The following is a 26,111-nucleotide window of genomic DNA, read 5'->3' as shown; positions in this document are numbered from 1 at the left end:
ATATGAGGGAGAAGGAGATAGTGGCAATAAAGTCAACTATTTTAGTAATTTGAAGAGACAAAAAAAATATAGAGGGAGAGAGGATGGTTTTCTTTCACCAAAACATCAAATCTAGGCTTGCATCTCAGAAATGGTAAATGGACTGCATTTATATAGCGCTTTTCCGTCTGCATCAGACGCTCAAAGTGCTTTACAATTATGCCTCACATTCACCCCGATATCAGGGTGCTGCCATACAAGGCGCTCACTACACACCGGGAGCAATAGGGGATTAAAGGCCTTGCCCAAGGGCCCTTAGTGATTTTCCAGTCAGGTGGGGATTTGAACCCATGATCTTCTGGACTCAAGCCCAACACCGTAACCACTAGACAATCACCATAAACCCTAAGATGTACCTTTTGGCAAATTGTAAATGAACTTTCAGGTCTTCTTTTTAATAAAACCCTCCTCTGTACCACTTCATCATGAAGCTGTATAACTGGTGATACAAAATGCAAAACATGCACTGTGCACAATTTCTCCAATCACAGCCACAGAAGCCTGTTGTCTTGGTGGCTTTTCTCACTCGTCTCCTCGTCTCAGTTTTTGAGAATGGTCTACTCCACACAGATTTACCATAGTGTCAAACTGTTTGTATTTCTTCATAACTGATGTAAATAAAGTTCAAGACATATTCAGTGACTTGGAAATGTTCATGTATCCATCCCCTGACTTGTCTGAAGAAAACTGGCAATTAAACCAATTATTTACAGGCATTATACCAAAAGGCTGATTACTTATGCAACCAATCATCTTGGCTTTTATATTCTTAATTAATTTTTATCAAATTGTAGAGATTTGCTTTGAGTTTGGGTTAAAGGAAGATAATTTTAGAAAATTTCATATTGAGAACCTGATTTACTTTTTTGTATTTGAAATACCATAAACAATTTAAAATCCATGAAATACCAAGGGGCTGAATACTTTTGCAAGCCACTGCATTAATGTAACATCAACGCAAATGAGTAAAATAAAGCGAGTATCAGTCTGTTGGCATTACTTATTTATTTTAGTGAGGGGGGAAAAAACCCACATGCTGTTTATTTAGTTTGCCTAAAGAAAACAATTTGGGAGAAGTCATTTTTTTTCACGAGCAGAGAAAAGACGAATGCTGATTTTCTCATTAGAAGCAGCAGTTTGTGTTTCTCAATTACTGAACACATGAGTGACCAGCAGCTTGGTCCTGAGCCCTGATTGGTTGTGGGGGAAAAAGGCGTCCTCCTGCCACCGTCGTTAATTTGAGCCTTGATTCAAACCTCATTTCTCAGTTTAAAAACCTGACTGAGCGCGCTTGCTTCTTCCTCATCAGCAGCCTCATTGATATTCATACATTTCCTCACGTTCACACCTGGGGGCTTCTGCCGCCGTGCCTGCTGCGAGCACGACTCACCTTGCTCAAGAGAACTTCAGCGAGGTCTCTTTAGGCTGTGTGGCTTTGCTCAGGATGGCCACATTTGCACAGCGGCACCAAACCTTAAGTCGGTTTAAAATTTTGTGTTTTATGTTGAATATTGTCACTGTTCTGTTCCCGTCGTCACTTTGAGGCACAAACTCATCCTCTTTTCTGAAACAAGAAAACGTGACAACAAATGAGAAGGGTCAACCGGAATAAACAGGAATGAATGTGTGAAAAGATAAATAATCCGTGATTCACATTATATTGGGGCGGGGGTGTATGTGTGTGTGTGTGTGTGTATGTGTGTGAATGTAAACATATGAATAACGTATTGTTCAAAAACTGGCTGTCAGCATTTAGGGCAGTGATTGTAAATGGAGAAACATAAGAATAAAACGGGTTTGTAAAAATGAATGGATTCTGCTGGTTTGCATCGGTTTGTGTTCAGAAAGCTGACGTATTAAAAACGATTGCATCGCTGTGAACTGCAGCTCGTCGTAATAAAATGTTCTCCTGGTGATTTTACTATCTGAAAAATTAAATGGATTTTATCTGACCCCATGTTGTCTGTGAAGAGAGAAAATACGAGGCAGTCTTTGGCTGCAGTTAATCTATTGATTACTTTACTAATTGTTGTAGAAAATATAAATAAAAGTTGACAGACCAGCACTGGCACATCATTTCTGCCCTATTTGTCCAGAATACAGACATTCAGTTTATAACGAACAAAAAATGAAACGAATCCTTATATTTTCTAGATTTTTTTTTTCTCATTATTTAAAATAATTGATGTAATCAATCAGCTGATTGAGACAAGCAGTCACCACCCCTTTTGATAAAGGAGGAATTGTTTTTTTTGTGCTTTTCCTTTCAGCGTCCCATCCTCAGTATGGCCCAAAACCCTGGCTAAGGCTAAAATCTCCCCAAACCTCCGGAACTCGATACTCCCCGATGGATGCTTCCTCGTCTCGAATGCGGGAATCCGTTTCAGGCTGTGAACGCGTTATACTGTTCACCAACCCGTCCGCCCTCGCCGTTTTTGGAAGTCAGGTTCGTGTGAGGACTGTAATGACATTGGGGGAATTAAAGTTTAGATCCATAATCGATCGTCTTGCCCGATCAGTTTCACCCAATCCCTGAATAGTACTCTGCACGTCAGGATTAAATGTGACTGCGATCAGAGAGCCGCTGGTTTAAGTCCCTCAAGGTGAAGAAAATAAAGTTAACCTCTCGTAACATTTGCCTGAGTAATTGCTTTCATTAATAGACGGGGCTTTTTCAGGGCTGCCGAGGGTCTCTTGAGCCAGTGGCCCAAACCCAGTGAAGGAAGTGCTGAATCCACAAAGTGGCCTCGAGCAGAGGAATCCCTGCATTTACTGGCATATAATATAATAACCTGGCGTTCCAAGTCCACATTCTAACTGTCAGAGGTCTTTCCCCTGTCTGCTGGAATGTTGGCAGGACTACTAAAAAAAAAAACTACAAAATGCTTGTCTGTGCACTTGGTGTCCTGTTTGGGTTTGACCTAGAAGAGCATCAGTGACAATTTGTAATGACGTGTGCAAAAATGGGTGTAGCAAAGGAAATGCAAAGCTATGTTGCATCATGGTTTTTCTAAACTTTGCCCATCAAATCGGCCTAAGATGAGCTTAGTCTTGGTTGGATTGAGATGGTGAAAAAAAAATCTGAAATAATCAGCTTTGTGATGCAGGTTGTTTTGGTATTTTGGGCATTTCCAGAAGAATAACTGCAGACATGACTGTAAAATTGTTACTTCTATAGCTAATATTAACATACAATCAAATGCATTTTGCAGTCTGAGCAGTACAGAGATTTAGCAGTTGTGTGTGGAAAGTGGAAGTTTGTTGATTTTGTGACAAGTTATTTGACTCACCTGGGCGTGTTGTCAGCTGTATAAATTTTGATTGTCAAGGTTATTTATAGAGTCCAGCATTATTTTTCAGATGGTTAGATGTTAGCTGTCCAGGGTAGCTACCTCAGCTGCCTTTTTTTCCCTTTAATAAATCAGATTATGTGAGGTGACTTCATTATTATAAAACTATACAGTCATTTTGGACACGGTTTAAAAGTCAGCAGTATTATTATAAATAGTATCATTATTTTCCTAAATGTTCAGTGACTTTTATTATTATTTTTATTATTAGTATTATTTCCTCCTTGACAGACTGTCAAATTTTGTATTTATTCTGCTGTGTGTTGTGTGGGTTTTTTGGGGGGGGGGGGGGGGGCTGCTGCATAGTTTTTGTATTTTAGTGCAATTAAAACTACAGCTTTCAGCAACAAGGAAAGATTTCACATTTAGCTGGGTTGTTGTGTTGAAGATCTGAGCACAGAACAAAACAAGAGCAATCAGATTTCTCATGTCCACCACTCTGGGACTGTATTGCCTCCAAAGTTCAGTGGAGTCTTCCTTGCCCTAATATCTATCTGTGTTGCAAATTTGGTGAGAATCTGTGATGTAGTTTTCATGTAATCCTTCAAATCCTATATAAAGTGAAATCTTGATCTGGATCCAGATCTCTTCCAAAATTCAGTGTAGTCTTCCATGCCTTAATATCTATCTGTGGTGAAAATTTTTGTCAAAATCTGTGTAGTAGTTTTGATGTAATCTTGCTAACAGACAGATAGATAGATAGATAAAATAAACACAGATGATTTTATTACGTCCTTGGCAGATGTAATAGTCCAGCAGTTAAGGGATAGAATCGTGCACTTTTTTACAAAAGCGCCAAACTTTGTCCAGGGACTCTTTAGGTTATATTAAGTCATGTCAAAGTGGGAGACATTTTGATTTTAGCTCTGTATCCTGCTTTTTTTAAAAGGGTGTTTGCATGGTTATAATACAGTGTATATTTTGCTATTCATATGACAATACGATCATATGGTTATGTAGGGGGACAGTGATCAAGATTGGACATTAAGCTGTAGAGAATGGCTACTGCTACTAGTGCAAAGCTATACTGAGCTTATGTGATCATGTATCGTGCGGCGTCATACGTCGCCGTACATCCTTATACATTAGCAGGGTGGTATGTTTCAAAATGGAAAGAGGTACAGGACTCATTTCAAGCCTGTAGGGATCTTTAACAGGCCTCTACCTCTGAGACATAAAATTAGGTCACTGTGATCTTCCTAGCATGAAAGCTGTAGAGAGTAGTTCATTAAAAATATTCATGAAACATTTGTGCATATCTAGGAAGTTTGCCAACCACGTATTTACAATGTTTTCAGTTAAAAAATATGGTGATGATAATCGTCTTAATACCAATAACATAAAATAATAATGATAACAACAACAATAATAATAATGGTTATGGCCATAAAAACAAATTCTTGTAATTAATAAAAAAGCATTTCTTTCCGTTCAAACACTGTTGTTATTTTAGAGTGTAAATATGTTAGAGTGCATAAGTAGCATCTTTCCTTTGCCCAATGCTCGCAAACAGCTATATTGCATAGGTATATTGATATTCACAATGAGTTAGACAATATTTAGTCACTTTCCCTAGATTAATGCTTTTTCTAAGAGTGTAAGCACACTGAAGTACATTCCAAGCATCCCTACTTAGCCTTAATACATTTTTCATAACCTTCAAGTTTATATTATGAACTTAAAAAGACATTTGGATAAGAGTTTGTCATGAATTATATGCTGTAGAAGGCTGAAAATGGTTATTCTCTTAAACCCAAATTTTTAGAGTGTAGATGTTTATGGATTCAATGTCTCCCAATCTTATATACTTCAGGACACTATAAAGTACCTCTGATAAAGTTTTGGCGCTTTTGTATAAAAGTGCATGATTCCCCTAAAATTTGTCCTTTAGCCGCCGGACTATAATAAGTGTTTGTATGGAGGCCGTGATGCAACTTTCCTTGGCCAAAGTAATGCTTGCAAACTGAATTCCTTCAAAAGCCACCCAAAACTTTAGACATTCTTTGTAGACATCGAGGAGGTTGGAGGTTTTGTTTGTGTATAAAGAACCTGTTACAGTAGAGTTTGACATGTCTGTGAAGAAAATGACATTCTTTAGTCAGTGAAGACGTAAAATGGTTTGTGGCAAATCTTGGCCTTACATCACAAAGATCTACTGTCAAGTCATCCTGTTCAGGTCTGGTTTGGGAATGTGCAGCTGCTGATCCGACTCACATCAGAAATGGTTTGGTGTCGATCAGACTTACCGTTTTATTCCAACCCTGCTTTATGACATCACAAAGGTCTGAAGATCCAAGATTAAAACTCCTCTTTTGTTATAGTAAAGTTGGACCTTTTTGCTTTTCTTTATGCTGCGTTTACACATCACGACGATAAGTCACGAATGCCACGAAGTACACATTCTTGGCCGCTGATCACGAATGTGATGATTTGGGGCAGAGGTGTCAGGTGTCCTCAGTAACTGTTGCAACCTGTTACCACACGTTACTATTAATGGCACGTGTTGCGCAAGAGTTATCAGGAACCATTATGCACGGTCATGAATAATGTTCTGCGCTGTTGCGCGTAGGTTCTGTCACGTTGTGAACGAGGTGAATTGTCTCCACACACACACCCATATTCATCCAGCCAAATTCAGGTCGCTCCAGTTTTTCAGAAGAACTTTGTGACTGCATGCATAGTTGGGCTCTGCCATGGAGTGGCGCAGAGAGGAGGAGGAGGAGGAGGAGATGGACAGAGCCAGTTGTGTGGCTTTATTTGGTTCTCATCTCGCGCATTTTCCTAAACATCAGGCACATGCAGCAGTTGGAACACCTGCAGGAGCGCGCTGAAGAGCACTGAAATGAGACTTTTAGCCGACTTGGTGTCAGCAATCAAACTGATTGTGGTGCAGCAGGGTTTAATTGTGCACGCGCTTCTTCCTCCGCCGGACTGGAGGAGGTGCAGCGATGTCTGGCTGCATGCAAGTCTCCTCTCGCTCCTCTGGTTCCTCTGGCTCAGACTCGTTCTCCTGAGGAGCTTCAGCAACTGTGGAACGACACTTGGCTGACTTCGCGTCTCTGTTCCTCTTCGGCATACTGCATCAAACTGAACGCTGTGGAGCCGAGTTTAATTGTGCACACATGACAGAAAACTGATTCGTCGTGGCACGCAGTGAAATGTGACGCCGCGTTACAAGTCGTGTCAAAACTTTACCGTTTCCTTGTCACTTCGTAATAATGTGTGACAATTTGGGCTCCAAGAACCATCACAGGAACCACTGCGAACGTTGTCACGTTCTATTAAGGATCACTACTCATCAAGACGGATCAACGCGCTCAGTTGCGACCTCCACGACGTGAGACGAAATGAGGGTGGTGTGTGACATTCGTGGAAGATTTTTTTGACAGGCAAAAACATGCTCCACGAATATCAAGAATATCACGCACCAACACGCACTATTAAAAATCCTATTCAGATGCGTTAAGTCGCATTAAGAATGTCAGGAATGTGTCACGAATGACAGAAAAATGACATTCGTAACGTGTCTTGCTTATGTGTAAACGCACCTTTAGTTTGACTTCTCCAATGTGATTACAGAGCAGCAGCATGTGAAAGTCTTCTGTTGGTTCTTGGAATGTTCCAGAGCAAAGATTCTGATGCACTAAACTTCCACCAGTTTGGAGAAAAAAAAAAAAAAAAACTCATGTTCAAAGTGGGTCAGCACGGTGTCTTTAATGGTTAGCACTGCTGCCTCATGGCGAGAAGGTTCCAGGTTCTCTTCCCACCTGGTCCTTTCTGTGTAGCGTCAGTGTGGATTTCCTCCGGGTGCTCCCGCTTCCACCTGCGGGTTCGGTGATTTGGTGACTGTAAATTAGCTGTAGATGTGAGAGTCTGAATGTGTTTGTCTGTGATAGACTGTCAGCCTGCACGGTAGAGGTGGGAATCGCCTGATTCTATTCGATTTGGGTTCAGGGGGCTGTGATGTGACCATGAAACAATTATTGATGCACCCCCCCCGGCCGTCTGTACAAGAATAATCATAATGAATTTACTTTCAGTAGAGTCTTTAACAGGCACTTTAATTGACATTTAAACGTGGGGGGGTGGGGGCTGTTGCCCTCCAGCCCACCTCCTGTGTTTTGTATTCTTACCACTCCAGGAAAGTAAAAGGTTTGTGCACCTCCCTGCGATGCACTGCTACGTGCACACGGGCCGTGCTGCACTCATGCACTTTGTACTTGAAAGAATAATGACAACATGAATACTTGTGATAATGGTGGAGCATTGTTGCAGTGCTGATTTGCTGACATTCTAAACTGCAGAAAACATGGAAAAGACATCTGTTCTCACCTTGTGCACGCGCATTTCCTTGAAATTGCACTTTGGGTTCAGCAGGATGTAAACGTGCATGTGTGCACTCAAACACGAAGCACCAACAATCGCATATTAAAATGAAAACAGTGACGAAGATGACTGTAAGTGATCAGTCATGCTACTATATAAATACTCGTAAATGTGCTCCTGGTATTTGGATTCTTTCTTCGCTCTTTATGGAGCAGCAGATTATATGTCTGCTTTCACTGGAGCCTTCAGCGTGCTTCCGGAGGGTGGAAGAGTTTTAAAAGCGGAGATTTTTGAGGGGTGTAACAAGCGCTCCAGTGTGTAACTGCTTTAATTGTTTATTTATTTTAAGATGTTGAAGAGAAACTTAAACCATTGCGATGTTGCTAGGTGCTTCTTGTTCTGTGGCGCATCACATTTATTACAGTCCAAAAACAGGTGGTTTTTGTGTTTCGTCGACTAGGGCAGCACGCACATCCTCCTTCAGTTTTGGAGCAGAGTGACTGTATTGAAGCTGTGTGGAAAATGTACCTCAGCATAAAGTGTATTACTGGCTCAAAAAAAAGAAAAAAATACAGGTTTACATAAGGAATGAGAAAATTGCTCATTAATGGGAGCTAACAACTGCATTCCTGCACAACTCTGCAATCTATATTATAATAGCAAAGTGGCCTCTGCATGCATGTGTGTATATGGCTTTGATCACGCAGAAACCGAGGAAAATTGACAGTTGTTGTCATCATGTTAAACAGTGTTGTTAGTGTTATTGAATGATTATTTTTGTAGCTCAATTGCTTTAGTTGGTTTAGTTAGGTGTCATGTTGCCATTACCATGAGTGAAAAGTGTAGTGAATTTGAGGTCTTTTGCCACTGTCTCTGCTTGTGGGATTGTTTAAAAAAACAACAACAAAAAAGCACATGCTTGCGGGCAGAATGTATAAAAGACAAAAAGCTCTGTATGCATATTACTTAAATTACGGACAAACTGGGCAGAGCTGACATTTGATGTTTTGTATGCTTATGTATTTTGGGTCAAGGATGAATGCTGCAAAAAGGGAACATTGATGGGACTAATATTTTTGGAGAAACTATATATTTTGGCTAACAACACTGAACAATGGATGTTGATAATTTTGATAATTACATTTTGGACTCACATGCCATTCCAGCAAGGGGCGGTAAATCATCTATATATTAAAAGCATGTGTGCGTGACTTTAGTTAGTAAGTTCAATGTAGGTGCATAATATAATTGTAAATGCGTCAAAAATACATGAATGACATAAGAAAATGAAAATACTTATTTCCATTGTGGTTCAACTTAAAGATCAAATGACAAAATAGAAGTAATAGTAAAATAATAGTCTGTATATGATAACAAGAACCTAAACAAATCATAAATACTGTCAGTAAATTAACATTAAAAAATATATAATTAACAGTAAATAAAAGGGTTGAGTTCTTCCTCTAAAAACTGTTGAGGTCTAAGGTTTCTAAAAACATTCTGGACTCACATGCCATTCTAAAAACTTTGCTTAATTTAGTACCACCCATTTTATAAACACTACCCAATCGAGAACCCATGGACCCCCATGGGCAACACGCTGGTTAACATTTCTAAAAAATTTTTTTTACACATTTCTACATCACACACACACACACACACACACACACACATTTCAAGGGTGAACTCCGTCTCTCTCCTAGTGACTGCTGGGATAGGATCCCCCCCGCCACACAACCCTCAAATGGAATAAGCAAGTTCAGAGATGTGTGATGCTTCTGTAGTATTGGAGTAAACCGGTCCCAGTGGCGGTCTGATGGGAGGAAATGAATTAATTCAGTTCCAATTGTGCATTTGTTTGTTTTTTTAACTCGTTGCTCTGAGTGTAAAATGTGTATTTGACACAGAGTAATAGCAGGCACACCTGGTTGTTGCAGCATTCTCACTCACTGTGATCCTTTGTGCTGCTCAAAAACTTGTCTTTCTGAGACACAAGCCGGTAACGATATGAGAAGCCGTGCTTGGTCCTCCTCCATTGTCTATTTGTTGTAGTGAACAGTTTCTCTGCCATTGCAAAAATATGAATGGACAGACTTGTGATAGCACGAGACCACATGGGTGTGCAGAAGAATTGGTGCTTGATTTGTTTGAACTAAGTTCTGAGAAATGTTATGGTTCAGCTTTAGTTCCTTTGAGTTCTATTTGCTTAACAGGGACCTAAAAAGGTTGGAGTTGGACAATTAATCTCAGTTTTTATTGTCATAGAAATAAATGCAGAACTATAAGTTCTTCATAGTCACACGGTTTGATTTTCGGGCAGATGTGCCTCTTAAAAAACTCTTTAATTAGAATTTCAGTGACAAATATAATTTTTTTTTCTTTATACCTAATAATAAAGATGTAGATGAAATGTTGAATAAAGATTAAAAATAAACACTATGGTGTGCCAAACACTTTTTTTTTTTTTTTTTTGCTACTTTGTCATCTTTAAACACAAAGATTTATCCTGTCTGTCTCCGCCATTTTTTTTTTTTTTTTTTGCATCGTTATAGAGACCGTCCAGTGGAACAGTGGTAGGACGGAAGACGTGAACCTGGAAAGAACTTTATTTGCTGACTTAATAGTTGTGGTCAAATCTATAAACGCTGAACAGGCAGACAGACGTGTAAACTTGGAAAAAGCAGCTCAACCCTTATTTCTCAGTGATCTGCTTTGTATGTCGTTTAAAATTCCTTGTTTTGGTGAAGGCGTAAACCACAGCGTGGCTGTTTTTTTTTTTTTTTTTTTTTTTGAAGGTGTTGGCGCTGCGGGCTTGCACCATCCTGCCATGTCTGAGCGTGACCCATTGCCATGGAAGGAAGTGTTTGTTTCTGCTGCTGTTGGCTTCTCTGACACTCAAACCTTATTGCTTTACAAATTACACTTTTTATTTACCATTTTATTACAGGAACAGTGAGCAGACACTATTTTGACTGACCAGCATATCAATCAATCAATCAATCAATTTTTTATATAGCGCCAAATCACAACAAACAGTTGCCCCAAGGTGCTTTATATTGTAAGGCAAGGCCATACAATAATTATGTAAAACCCCAATGGTCAAAACGACCCCCTGTGAGCAAGCACTTGGCTACAGTGGGAAAGAAAAACTCCCTTTTAACAGGAAGAAACCTCCAGCAGAACCAGGCTCAGGGAGGGGCAGTCTTCTGCTGGGACTGGTTGGGGCTGAGGGAGAGAACCAGGAAAAAGACATGCTGTGGAGGGGAGCAGAGATCGATCACTAATGATTAAATGCAGAGTGGTGCATATAGAGCAAAAAGAGAAAGAAACAGTGCATCATGGGAACCCCCCAGCAGTCTACGTCTATAGCAGCATAACTAAGGGATGGTTCAGGGTCACCTGATCCAGCCCTAACTATAAGCTTTAGCAAAAAGGAAAGTTTTAAGCCTAATCTTAAAAGTAGAGAGGGTGTCTGTCTCCCTGATCTGAATTGGGAGTTGGTTCCACAGGAGAGGAGCCTGAAAGCTGAAGGCTCTGCCTCCCATTCTACTCTTACAAACCCTAGGAACTACAAGTAAGCCTGCAGTCTGAGAGCGAAGCGCTCTATTGGTGTGATATGGTACTACGAGGTCCCTAAGATAAGATGGGACCTGATTATTCAAAACCTTATAAGTAAGAAGAAGAATTTTAAATTCTATTCTAGAATTAACAGGAAGCCAATGAAGAGAGGCCAATATGGGTGAGATATGCTCTCTCCTTCTAGTCCCCGTCAGTACTCTAGCTGCAGCATTTTGAATTAACTGAAGGCTTTTTAGGGAACTTTTAGGACAACCTGATAATAATGAATTACAATAGTCCAGCCTAGAGGAAATAAATGCATGAATTAGTTTTTCAGCATCACTCTGAGACAAGGCCTTTCTGATTTTAGAGATATTGCGTAAATGCAAAAAAGCAGTTCTACATATTTGTTTAATATGCGCTTTGAATGACATATCCTGATCAAAAATGACTCCAAGATTTCTCACAGTATTACTAGAGGTCAGGGTAATGCCATCCAGAGTAAGGATCTGGTTAGACACCATGTTTCTAAGATTTGTGGGGCCAAGTACAATAACTTCAGTTTTATCTGAGTTTAAAAGCAGGAAATTAGAGGTCATCCATGTCTTTATGTCTGTAAGACAATCCTGCAGTTTAGCTAATTGGTGTGTGTCCTCTGGCTTCATGGATAGATAAAGCTGGGTATCATCTGCGTAACAATGAAAATTTAAGCAATACCGTCTAATAATACTGCCTAAGGGAAGCATGTATAAAGTGAATAAAATTGGTCCTAGCACAGAACCTTGTGGAACTCCATAATTAACTTTAGTCTGTGAAGAGGATTCCCCATTTACATGAACAAATTGTAATCTATTAGACAAATATGATTCAAACCACCGCAGCGCAGTGCCTTTAATACCTATGGCATGCTCTAATCTCTGTAATAAAATTTTATGGTCAACAGTATCAAAAGCAGCACTGAGGTCTAACAGAACAAGCACAGAGATGAGTCCACTGTCCGAGGCCATAAGAAGATCATTTGTAACCTTCACTAATGCTGTTTCTGTACTATGATGAATTCTAAAACCTGACTGAAACTCTTCAAATAGACCATTCCTCTGCAGATGATCAGTTAGCTGTTTTACAACTACCCTTTGAAGAATTTTTGAGAGAAAAGGAAGGTTGGAGATTGGCCTATAATTAGCTAAGATAGCTGGGTCAAGTGATGGCTTTTTAAGTAATGGTTTAATTACTGCCACCTTAAAAGCCTGTGGTACATAGCCAACTAACAAAGATAGATTGATCATATTTAAGATCGAAGCATTAATTAATGGTAGGGCTTCCTTGAGCAGCCTGGTAGGAATGGGGTCTAATAGACATGTTGATGGTTTGGAGGAAGTAACTAATGAAAATAACTCAGACAGAACAATCGGAGAGAAAGAGTCTAACCAAATACCGGCATCACTGAAAGCAGCCAAAGATAACGATACGTCTTTGGGATGGTTATGAGTAATTTTTTCTCTAATAGTTAAAATTTTGTTAGCAAAGAAAGTCATGAAGTCATTACTAGTTAAAGTTAATGGAATACTCAGCTCAATAGAGCTCTGACTCTTTGTCAGCCTGGCTACAGTGCTGAAAAGAAACCTGGGGTTGTTCTTATTTTCTTCAATTAGTGATGAGTAGAAAGATGTCCTAGCTTTACGGAGGGCTTTTTTTATAGAGCAACAGACTCTTTTTCCAGGCTAAGTGAAGATCTTCTAAATTAGTGAGACGCCATTTCCTCTCCAACTTACGGGTTATCTGCTTTAAGCTACGAGTTTGTGAGTTATACCACGGAGTCAGGCACTTCTGATTTAAAGCTCTCTTTTTTAGAGGAGCTACAGCATCCAAAGTTGTCTTCAATGAGGATGTAAAACTATTGACGAGATACTCTATCTCACTTACAGAGTTTAGGTAGCTACTCTGCACTGTGTTGGTATATGGCATTAGAGAACATAAAATATAAGTCCAGTAATTAAAAAGAAAAAAGGGAGAGGGGCAGGGCTTGAATTTAATAACTTTATGCATTTTTCCCCTTTATTTACAGATTTTTCCTGTATTTTAAAAATCCATTAAATATCAAAAAATTACAAAAATATACTGTGAATTAATGTGTAATACAGATACAGCTGTAAATTCAAAAATCAAATTTTTGGCTTTAAAAAAAAAAAGGCCCAATCAGTGGAGTAATTAAATAACAAGTTTCTCATGAGGGGAAGCATTATAAAAAAAAGAAGAAAAAAAAGAGTAAAAACTGGCTTTAAACTGCTGCAGATACAAACTGGCTTGAGTTCTAAACTTCTAAAGAATAGGGATGGGTATTGATAAGATTTTATCGACACCATTATCCATCTGATCCATTATCGATACCTCTTGTAAATTTACTGTGTACTAAAAGTAAGATTTACAGGTTTTCTGTGTCAACATTTTATTGAGTCTTAAAGTAAATATGAAATTGATCACTGGATCCTTAAAATCTGGACATAATAAACTCTACATGGTGGATCCTTGATCTCTGGACATAAATAGAAATAAACAAAATCTGTAGTTTTTGTCAAAAGCATTTCCTTTCAGACATTATTGGCATGAATGTCTTTCCATACATCTGAGCTGAGCTCGCTGGCTGTGCTACACGTCAGGATGTAATTCATTAAGAATGCAGGATGTCTAATTTTGGGAGGGAAAAAAACATTTTAGTTGATTTGTAGTTTATTGTCTGTATTACAGCGTTTGGAAAGAGGTAATTTTATTTAAAGCGGCAATTTGTTTTAAAGTTATTAATTCTGACCGGACTCTGTCTCGGCAGAGAGCCGCGCTGAGTTTGGGGCTGTGCCAACGGAACGGAGGACGATTCTCGTTTCTTGACTGCAACAAGACAAGAGTCCCAGTTAGTGACTTTAATCCACACAAAAGTGACTCATGATTGACATATTTTAATGGCTTTGAGAGGGGTTAAGAAGCGGATTTGCCGCTTCTGAAGAGCAGTGAATCAAAGAACCAACGAGCCAGTGGATCGAAGCACTGCTTCATTGATTCACACTTCAAAGTGCAGTCGCGCTCCAGAAGCGGTTGATTACAGTGCCGCTGCAGGGTCTGTAATCAACGTAGAGGAATGATAATTTGCCCGACAAACACCCTCAAAAACAACGGCTGCTCGGAAAGACCGATACGGGAATCATTAAGCAAAAAAGGCTATTGATGTCAGTGGCACTAATCAGTTCTTAACGATACCTGAAAAGAATCGGTTCTCGATACGCAACCCTACTAAAGAATCATTTGTCAGTATCGTCCACCACCAATGAAACTAAAGGTGTCCAGTTTTGGCGTATGAAATTAGTGCGCATTATTTCTGTATTAAATGCATTTTTTTTTCCTTCACTGGCATTAATTCCTACTATTCTACTTTTCACAGAGGATGTCTGTGCCACTACAGCCCCCCACCCCCCTTCAGTTTCCCACAGTTCCCTGCTTCACCTCTTGAACCCAGCCACCAGTTTCGGAATTGAGCAGTGGGGGAAGGCGGCAGGAATGTGGCTCCCACTTTGATACAAAAACACAAAACAAGGAAGGCAGAGCTCAAACACCCCGCCCCCAGGAGCTGTTACCACCGTGTGATTGGATGGCTGTTGTAGGCTGACCACTATTTCTCTGTCACCATTGGCTTCTTGTTCTGCTTTGCTCCCTTCTGCTCTCTGGCCAATCAGAGGCACCCCTGCTGTCGGTGTGTGTGCCATCACTGTGATCTCTCTGACAGTACCGTCCGGAGTCTTGCTCGGTTTGGCCAACACCATTCTAGCGTTAATAGTAGAGGACCTAAGTGAGACATGTATGCACATCATTTAGGAGACGATTGTTCTAGACTAGTATGATCCCAATTTGGTGTTTCAGTGTTTCCCATAATGCCCCTGGCGGCTGCCTGCACTTCCCAGAATGCACCACGGTGCCAGCAGAGTTGCACTGTCTCACAGCACATGTAAACGATAGCAAAGCGAGGATGTGGATGGCGTTAATTTAGCGAGTTCACAGGCGATTTTGATGATTATACGCTCTCAAGTTGAGAGGGTTATCTTGAGGAGGTGTAGCACCTGTGATGGACTTCTGCTGTGCCCCGATGTTGTATTATTGTCTGTACTTTACGACATGTTTATACTGTGAGTGCTGAGCTCCTGAAACCAGAACTCTGCTGAAACTGACCCCTCACGGTCCACCAGACGGCGCGAGATTCACAACATCGAAACACCGAATGAACAACTTGGTATATGTGCCAAAATCTCTATCCTGGTTGAACAGCCCGAAAATGACCAAACCTTTTTTCGTCCTGAGTGTTACTTCAAATGCAGCTGTATTTTCTTAACTGCAGCAACTATATATTTTCCAAGGTATTCAAAATGTTCAGAATGACCAATACAGATTAAATGATATTAGATAGAACTTTATTGAACCCTTGGGAAGACTCCCTCAGGGAAATTGAGGTTCCAGCAGCATTGTATAGCAGCACACAGAGTATCAAAAGTGAAAGTTAAAAATAAAAAACAGTTTACAAATATAAATTCCAGACAGCATTCTCGCCAATGCAGTTGAGCATCGGGGCCCCTGTGCTGTAAAGTAACCAGCATGGCGGGGCTTTCCTGCCCCCCCTTCTTTTTTTTTTTCTTTTTTTTTTAAGGACATGTTGCGCATTATTCAAAGTCACATTTAGCAACACAGTTACCCTCAAAATGCAGGAAATAGTGTTTGAAAGTGTTATAAGTTTTAACGTTTTCTTGGGGGGAATGCCCCCGAACCCTCCGACAATACTTGCGCCTGCAACACTCGTCTCGTAGCTAGGCCCCGCCAAGTTCACCCCTGTGCTGTGAAAAGTCATGGTGACAACCTTGCGAGACAAACTGATCAATACTGGCTACTACTGTCCTCTCCTTCCCGTCCTCTGTCTTCCTGTTACTCCCCCCCCCCCGAGTGAGTAGTTGAATAGTCTGTTGGCCTGAGGAACAAAAGGTTTTTTCAGTCTGTTGGTCCTGCACTTGGGAAGGAGCAGTCTGTGGATGAAAAGGCTCCTCTGGTTGCTGATGACTGTGTGCAGAGTGTTACTGGCATCGTCCATAATGTCCAGTGGTCTCTTCTCTGCCACAGTCACCAGAGAGTCCAGCTTCATGCCAACCACAGAACCAGCCTGCCTGATCAGTCTGTCCAGCATGGATGTGCCCTTCTTGGATATGCTGCTACCCCCCCCAGCATACTGTGGCGTGCTGGGGGGGGGGGTATGGCTACAATAAGTGGGTCAACTCATAACCGTACATTGAGAAAAAAAAAAAAAGAAAATTTGCCAAATGTAGTAAAACTTTATTTTCAGTCATACTGCTATTAATGGAAGATTGACTTACAGTTAAAAATACAAAACAAAGCTTGTTTCTTTAGCAGACACCAGTAGGCAGTGAATCTCATCACTGACAAAGATTCCATACGCATCTTGATACACTACCAGATATGCAATATTGATGATACAATGCGATATGATTCACCCCTGTTCCCCATTCGATGTGATTTGATATGTATTTGATGTCAATTCAATTCCTCACAATGCAATACGATGTGATTTGGTGCGATATGATTAATAATGGATATTGATAAGATTTTATCTATCAATGCCATTATCAAATCACTCTAATCTGCACCTTCAAGTTTCTTGTGCAATATCTGTAAACTATGTGCAATATTCCCGTGCAATATGATTCCACAGTTGTGTGTAATTCTCGTTTTACATTACTTAGTCCACATTTCATTTTATTTTACCTTATGTTTATATTAGTTCTACATATACTCTGAATAATTTACTGTTAAATTTCACTCTTTTATTTGGCTAAAAATTACTCGCACCACGGAAAGCACCTTTTTGGAGTTGCACTCAAATCTCGTTGTAATGCAAATTAGAATGACAAAGGCGATTCTGATCTGCATGCTCACTGGATCCTTGATGTACATGGTGGATCGTTGATCTCTGGACAGAAATAGAAATAAACAAAATCTGTATTTTTTTTTGTTGTCATAAGCATTTCCTTTCAGATATTAATGGCACAAATGTAACCCCATAGCCTCTGAGCTGAGCTCTTCAGCCGGCTGCACGTCAAGATCGATGTTTCATAAAGAACGGAAAATGTCTCATTTTGGGGGAGAAAAAGGGGTTTGGTCAGTTGTAGTTTGTATTATAACGTTTGGAAAGAGGTGTCATTTGATTTTAAAATGGAGAGTCACTCTGAAGTTATTAATTCAGACTGAAATCTGTACGGCTTTTTGGAGCTGTGCACTTAGTCCCACAAAACAGAGGATATTATTATTATTATTATTATTTCTTCCTTTACCTGATGGACAACTTCAGTTTACGCACGGCTGGTGCTCACGCCAGAGAACAATCTTGTAAAACTACGGTGTGGAACGCTGGACGTTTCTTGACCACAACAGGACAAGAGTCATGACAGTTCATGACTTTAATCCACACAAAGCGACTCACAATTGACATCTTTAAATGACTTTGTGAGGGGTTAATGAAGACATTACGGACCTGCTGCTGGAAGCAAAGGAGAGAACCAGCAGACAGCAGGTTGAAGCGCTGCTTCAAGCAGATCTGCTGCAGTCTGAAATCAACGAAGAGAAATGATAATTTCCCCATAAACACCCTCAAAAACAACGGGCGCGCCCGTGTTCCGAACTGAAGCGCCGATAAGGAAATCGTTAAGCTTTCTGGCTTCTGTCCATGATGCATTCAGTGTGCATCGGGGAAAAAAATCTAAGCAAGCAGGCAGCCAGTGATGGAACACAATTTAACCCGTCAAATGAATCAATGCACTCGGTTTGCACGTTTGAATCTAGATACCGATTCATATCAATTAATCTCCACATGCCCAGTATCTATGGATCTTAAATGTTTTAAAAGCTATCAGGGAAAGAGTTTTTAAGTTACTAAATTTGTGGTGATTCCAGACTGTATGGAGGTTGCTTGACCTAATGTTTTCTCTTAAAATATCACAATTAGAAATTTTACACTGTTCTATGACCCTTCTAAACATGTAGTGGTCATTTTGAACTTATTGAGTACCTTGGAAAATCTGTAGCTGCTGCAGTTTAGAAAATACAACTATATTTGAAGTAAAGCTCGGAACAAAAAAGGGCGTGGTCATTTTCGGGCTGTTTGTCCCAGATAGAAATTTCGGCACATACCCCAAATTGTTCATTGACAATGGGATCATACTAGTTTAGAACGGATGAGTTATTCTCTCCTAAATTATGTGCATATGTGTATAAACTAGGTCCTAGACTGTAAGTTTCTGACCTGTGTTGCACACAGTCATCTTTGAGGCATCATATTTGCGTTATCATCATCATAAAAATATGATATGAACCAGGAAATATCCTTTTTATTACTCTACAACTCCAGGCCACTGATCTGAATGCACTTCAACCTACACAGTGATAAAGACAAATAGGATCCTGCAGAGGTTTAATCTGCTTGTTCCCACTGCCATTACCAGGGAGGTTATGTAATTGCTGGCGTTTGTTGGTTTGTCTGTTTGGTTTGTCTGTTTGTTGGATGACTCAAAGGGTTTGCAGCCAAACTCCCTGAAACGTGATGAAATGATCAGTCTGATCTGGAAGAAGAGCCCAGTGTACTGTGTAGATGTGGATGCTTTCAGGCTCTTAAGAATGAAAGATGGTCAGGAAACATGTCAGAGGTCAAGCAGCCTAGGGATCGAACCCAGTGAGTGTGAAGATCTGTAGTATGTGTATGACTCCTCAATCCCTCCGTTGCAACAGTGAGATGGGACCAGTTTCAGTATCTGAGTCCATTTCTCAAATACTAAAAAACTGATCCTCATGAAACCTGCCAATCGAGGAAACAATCTATGTAAAATGCGCCTCATGATTTTTGGTGTTTAACAGGGGAGAAACATTCTTGATTCAGAAATTTTAAAATGCTTGTTTGTCATCCCAAAGTGGGGGGGGGGGGGGGGGGGGGGAACCCTCCACAACATGATCTAAAATTAAAAGCAAATTTGAACGACTCACTAATTCATCAAAATTCCTCCGATCCTTTCATCAGTAAGAAGAAGTCTTTAATATAACAATTATTTTTTTCACTCCATCTTTAGATGAATCAGAAAACAAGTCAATAACAATCACTTGGAGTCCATATAAATTTTCATAAAACGAAAGAGTGATATCGTAATAATGTTAGAAAACAGAATCGGTTACATTTCTAATAAAGGTGTCTGAAAGCACCAGTAGGATTTTACAGTTTTTCTGAAAATTAAAACAAAAGGAGAGTGGGCCAAATGTGGCTCGCTGGGCACCAGTTTAGTAATCCTCATTTGTGCTCTGCATAACAGCAACTCTTTCTGTCCCTCAAACAATCACCATGTTAAGAATCAAAGTTGTGTTTTTATGAGTGACACTTTGGCTTTAGCTGAGCAGATCTCTGTGAAACGGGAGTTACTGAAGAATCTTAACAGCACCGACGGATCAAGCGAATGGTGAGAGGGCATTTGATTGGGGGACAAGCATGTACTGCAAAAATCTATCTGAAAGTGTCTGACTTTTTTTGTGTGTCAATGTCAATACTAGCCCAAATCTGTGGGGTAGATGTCAGATTCTGACGTATGACAACTTCTAAGCTCTGACCGCTAACTTTAATTAAAGTGGACCACGATGTGACATGAAACTTGCACTGCTGTCAACTGACTGCAGTAACATTAATTACTAATACAGCGGAACAATGGTTTTAAAACTTAATTGGTTCCTAAATGTTGTTCTTAAACTGAAACCAATTTTCCCATAAGAAACAATGAAAAATTGATTAATCTGTTGCTGGCCCCGAAAAAGAATGCCATGTTTTTACCTTTTTAAAATCATTGGCTCAGTAATAATAAAAATGCCGGCGCGTCTGCTGCTGATAGCAGCAGGGCGCGGGCTGAAGACCCTGAACCCTCGCACTATGCAGAAGCACGGTGACAATTTCGGATGAAATATTCACCGTGTGCAGTTGCTGGGTCCTATCGTGCCCTCCCTTCTCTCCTGCAACCATGGGTTTGGTAAAGCACGCAGTTGAACAGAAAATGTGTTGCATGGTGATGTGAGACTTAAGGACCAATGAGTCCGTGCAAATCACAAGAGAAGTTGTTTTAATTCATCATTCATGTGTTGGAATGACAGGTCTGTGTGAACTGGGCTGCAACCTGTTTTGGAGCTAGGAAGTAACGCTTGCGAGGAAATCCTATACGTTGCCTTCTGAATTATATATATTTTTATAGTACTTGTTTTATATTCAATATTGGAGCGAATAGAAAGCAACAATGGCACGATTCCAAATGAGAAATGCATGAAATTTCCCCTGCCAGTGACAGCACACATTCAAACAGGTGTTTTTTGCTATGAAGTTCTATTAAGCATGCACAATATTATATTGTTGTGTACGCACAGATGAAGATAATTTGTGTTGGCATGTATCGTCGCTGGAGAATGCCGTAACAGCATTGTCATCTTTATAATTTGCAGTTTTATATACGAGGTCTATTAGAAAAGTATCCGACCTTAGTTAAAAAAAAAAAACAAAAAAAAAACATGGATTTGAATCACGTGTGCTTGCGTGAGCCAACCTTGAACCTTCATGCGCATGCGTGATCTTTTTTCACGCCTGTCGGTTGCGTCATTTGCCTTTGAGGAGTGGTCCAGCCCTCTTGGCGGATTTTCATTGTCAGGGAAATGGCTGAGAGACTGCAGCTTTGCTTGATCAAATTTTTTTAGAAACTGTGAGGCACATCCATGTGGACACCATTCGAGCAATTCAGGTGGTTTTTGGTGAAAATTTTATGGGCTTCAAAGACATTAATGGATGTTACTGTCCCTTTAAGGACGGCCCACAGCAGCTGTGGGGCACGCTGCGCTCCAGCTGCCATCGACAGGCTGAGCGACCATTTCATTTCTTTTGGATCCATGACCATCGTGTGCAATTTCTCTGGTTATCACAAGAGCTGGACATCAACTATTTTCCTGCAGATTTCACTTTTAACAAGAGATTTTGTCATGGAAAGCCGAGCGGACGCTTCGTGCGTCACGATGGATTTGCTGCTGGACCGACACAAAACCACCTCCGTTTTGGTCTCACAGGACGGCTTTGAGATAGCGTTCAGACAGCTGTCGGTGGTTTTTCAGTCGAGTGATTATCCAAGAAATTGTGGACGAGCCTGGACATGCCAGAACATGTTCTGTGACGCTTCATCACGGCTTCCGCACGTCTGTCTCAATTTGCTGATGTCCACATCTTTTCACAATTCCTGTGCTAGTCCAGACGACGTCCCGGATAAAACACAGCGTCCAGTTTGAAAATGAACGGCACATTCCACTTTTAACGAGGAGTTTTTGTCATGGAAAGGAGCGGACGCTTCGCGCACCACGACGGCAAGAGAGACAAAGAACACCTCCGTTTCGGAGTGCCAGAAGGACAAGCTGGGACATGTCCAGCTCTCCACAATTTCTCTGATACTCACTCGACTGGTAAGCACTGAAAGGCATGTCAAGTTGGGACATGCGTATCTCGGCTTTCAGTGCTTACCAGTCCAGTAAGTATCAGAGAAATTGTGGAGAGCTGGGCATGTCCTAACTTGTCCCATGACACGCCGAAACGGAGGTGTTCCTTTGTCTCGCTCAAACAGCGAATCGGTCGTTACGCACGAAGCCTCCGCGCAGTTTTCCATGACAAAATCTCTTGTTAAAAGTGAAATCTGCCGGAAAATGGCTGATGTCCAGCTCTTGTGATAACCAGAGAAAGTGCACACGACGGTCTCGTATCCACAGAGCCATCAGCTTAGAAATGATCTGGCGTTTTCTGCCTCGTCGTCGCAGCTTGGAGCGCGGCGCGCCATTGTGGGCCGTCCTTAAAGCTGTAGTAACAGTCCTTAATCTCTGTGAAGCCCATAAAATTTTCACCGAAAACAACCGAATCTTCGAAATGGTTTCCAGCTGGTTGTCTGGCAGAGCTCCTGAAAAAAATTTCATGGAACAAAGCAGCAGTAGCTCAGCTGTTTGAGAATGAAAATCCGACGAGGGGGCGGGACCACTCCTTCCACAAGGCGTGCTCACAGGCGAATGACGTCACCGACAGGCGTGGAAAAACTCATGCATGCGCACGAGGGTTCAAGCTTGTCTGACGTAAAAACATATGAATGAAATCCATATAGTTTTTGAAAAAAATAAAAAGGTACGATACTTTATTGACAGACCTCGTATAGCTTTCGCTTTGCATGGTAGAGTTTTAACTTCTACTTGTAGATGTAGCTACGAACTGTGTTTACTGACAATGGTTTTCTGAAGTGTTCCTGAGCCCACGCGGTAAGATCCTTTACACAGTGATGTCAGTTTTTAATGCAGTGCCGCCTGAAGGATCGAAGGTCATGGGCATTCAGTGTTGGTTTTCGGTCTTGCCACTTATGTGTAGAAAGTTCTCCAGATTCTCTGAATCTTTTGATTATATTTTGGACTGTTGATGATGGAATCCCTAAATTCCTTGCAATTGAACATTGAGAAACATTGTTCTTAAGCTGTTGGACTATTTTTTTTTTTTTTTTTTTTGTCACGCAGTTGTTCACAAAGTGGTGATCCTCGCCCCATCTTTGCTTGTGAAAGGCTGATCCTTTTGGGGATGCTCCTTTTATACCCAATCATGACACTCACCTGTTTCCAATGATCCTGTTGGAATCCAATCCAATAATCCTGTTCACCTGTTCCAAACAGGTGTTCTTTGGGCATTGCCATTGTTGCCCATGTCCCAGCTTTTTTGAAATGTGTTGTAGGCATCCATTTCAAAATGAGCAGATATTTGCACAAAAACAATAACGTTTATCAGTTTGAACATTAAATATCTTGTCTTTGTGGTGTATTCAGTTGAATATAGGATGAAGAGGATTTGCAAATCATTGTATTCTGTTTTGTACGTCCCAACTTCATTGGAATTGGGGTTGTACATGTTCATGTCTGACTTGGTTTTTTAATCATGTTTTTAGCTTTCTGGTTTGTAACGAATATGATACGCGTTCCGGACTGATTGTCATGGTAACGCTCTGAAAATATCAGACCACAAATCAGCCAATCAGAGCGCACGCAGCGTCACAACCATATAATAAAATGGTGTCATCCATGTTATTAATGAGGAGAAAATACAGAATTTATTAACTTTAGCTTACAAATTTATCCTTGTCTGATTCAGATGGTGCATCGTAAAAGCTTTAATGTCAAACCTCAATTTAGTGCCATTTATCTTTAAAATATCCACTTTTCAAACTGAGAACTGGTATATTCCTGTGCCCGATGCTTTAAACTGAAAGCGACTGCTGCCTGCCATGCCCCCCATCTCACAGACTGAGTGGGTGTGTCTCAGAGCAGATGTGACATACATCACAGAAATCTAAACTGAGACAGTTCTTGTGGCCTGGTCACACGGCATACGATGATTCCAGAACGAAGGGAAAAAAGTAAAAAAAAAAAGTCACAAATCACCAAAAAAAGGTGGACGAATGAACTTTTGACTTTTCCCATCACTGGATAGCCCGCAAGTCCGAACCGCAAAAGGAAAAAAGAGGAACAAAATGAAACCGAACCTAACGTTTATCTCGATGCTTTAAATGAAGCATGCCTGGAGCCACTGCTGGAGCAGTGTGTGTCTGCATCCTGCTCTGCCTTCCAGGGCTGTGCGCTGGGATGGAGCTCTGTAGTGCCTGAGTCCTGGCCAAGCTGCCAACAGAAGCGCACCATCCGACCGACTGTGGAGATCTGTGCACACGTCGGTGGCTCCACCTACTCTGGTTGCTCATCCAGAACAACAGAGGGATCACCTCCTCCATCATCAGAATCCTCACTGTCTGGTTCAGACTGACATCACGCTGCGTGCTCCATCTTGCTTCAATTAAAAAAAAAAAAAAAAAAAAAAAAAAAGACCCCGCTGGCGTGCTGTGGTGACTGCTGTATTACGTTACTAAGCCATATATATTTATTTATAATGGAAAACTGTCAAAAAGGGGAATAAATATAAGTGTAAAGATGATTGAATATATCAGAGCGGTAAATTGATCAGTCTGTGTCAACGCATATTGCGGTTATTTCCACCAGGTGCAGCTGATCGATAACGTGAATTCTGCCTTCCAGAACAGCTCTTAGATAATCATCTGAATCATCTACCTGTTGCCACATGTACAGAAGGGCTGGATTGTCATTCCTACACTTATATTTAATAAATAATAATTAGTGCACGCAGGAGGCGATCGCTGCTGCTGCTAACGCTGTGTCAAGTACCGTCGGAAATTACGTGACTTTTTTGGTGTTCCAGGAGCGTGGCTTTCATTTTATTTTTGGTAAAATAATTAATTGTATCCACAGAAAAGATTAATTCTGGCCTATATAAGGTGCAAGCTGACCCCCACCCAGATAAAAAAAAAAAAAAAAAAAAAAAAAATCCAAGCAAACAGGCTGAGTTTGCCCTGTAATTTCCAACAGTACATGAACGCAGTGCAGCAGCAGCGCTCACAAACCTGCTTCTGCACTATATGAAAACATTCAGCTGGTCAAACGAAGTCAAACTAAACACTAACATTACAAAAACTAAGCAAACGATAAGAAACCATCAAGAATGAAATCAAAACGAAATACAGATGAGTTGAGGTTTTCGGCGGCATTCGTTCAAATTTTTTGAGTTTAAAAATCCTGACGAAGCACCAGTTGCAGGACCAAAGCTGCACAAAGGTTAAACGATGCCAACGAAAGTCCAGACTTCTTGTTTCATTTGGGCTTTGTTGCACTTCGTTAAGTGCCGTGTGACCGGGCCTTTGGATAAATTTTGCTTATGGCAGTGGCACCAGAACAGCACTGTTGAACAACAACAACAAAAAAACCCACATAAAAGACATGTCAATGTGATTTGCTCCATATGACCACTTTAAGCTTGCTTTATTTGCCAAAATTCATGTTCATTATTTTGAATGTTTTATATACAAATGATTAATGAATTATATTTTGAAGTAATATAGTGATTAATTGATAATCTGTCTTTTGTTGCAAGCTTAGTTTTGACCAGAATTCTGAGATAAAGTGTCAGAATAAAGAGATGAAAGTGTGAATATTGGGAAATGTCTCACATTTCTTATTTAAACAGCCATGCTCTTGGCCTCATTTAAGTGCCAGCAGGGATTTTGTCACAGACGTTGGTACTTAAACACATAAATGTATTTATTTTACTAATGTAGGTGATTTTAATTTAATGAAACTAAGTCTTGAAGGCACTGGTGAAGGCACCGCCCTGCAGTTCGGAGGCTCCTGCCAGGTTTGTGTTATTTGGTTGGAGCCCGGCTCATCCATTCATCTGCATCTTATTTGAATTTCCTGCTTGCATAATTCCTTGGTTAATCGAGAGCTGCTCGGCACCACCACAGCTGTTTTCCCTTTCCTGCCTGGCAGCTCCTACAGAGGGCGGGAGGGGAGGAAAAATGTTTAAAGAGGGAAAAAAAAATCTGCAAGTCATGTGGTGTAAAAATACAGTACAAACACTGTGTGATCCCCTGAGGACAGAGGAGCAGGAACGAAGCCAGACACCCACGTCCCTCATCACAGACCCTTTAGCAGAGCTGCAGTGAGCATGCGCCGTGACGGTGCTGTCCCCCGCCGGCCTAATTGGCTGGCAAAGGGTTCGGGCAGCAGTCCTCTTGCAGCCAATTTGTTTGCTCATTAGCAAACCTGAGCTACAGTTTGAACTTTGTAACATCCGATTTAATCACACAAAAATATGTC

General features: G+C 40.7%; 1 protein-coding gene across 4 annotated transcripts in view; it reads left to right on the top strand.

Moving 5' to 3' along the window:
• Positions 1–26,111, top strand: part of LOC117501926 (zinc fingers and homeoboxes protein 2-like) — a 175,793-nt gene that overhangs the window by 6,847 nt on the left and 142,835 nt on the right. Inside the window, exon 1 of one of the 4 annotated variants that reach the window (XM_034160891.1) lies at positions 22,757–22,767. The exons of the other annotated variants lie outside the window; for them this stretch is intronic. The gene's annotated coding sequence lies outside the window, so the exon portion shown is untranslated. Of the gene's footprint in view, positions 1–22,756; positions 22,768–26,111 lie in introns of those variants that run through there. 4 annotated transcript variants of the gene reach the window in all.

Source organism: Thalassophryne amazonica, chromosome 20 (genome assembly GCF_902500255.1).
Source record: "Thalassophryne amazonica chromosome 20, fThaAma1.1, whole genome shotgun sequence".
Classification (NCBI taxonomy): domain Eukaryota; kingdom Metazoa; phylum Chordata; class Actinopteri; order Batrachoidiformes; family Batrachoididae; genus Thalassophryne; species Thalassophryne amazonica.
The sequence above is the reverse complement of the archived record's forward strand: the minus strand, read 5'-3'. Positions and strand labels throughout refer to the sequence as shown.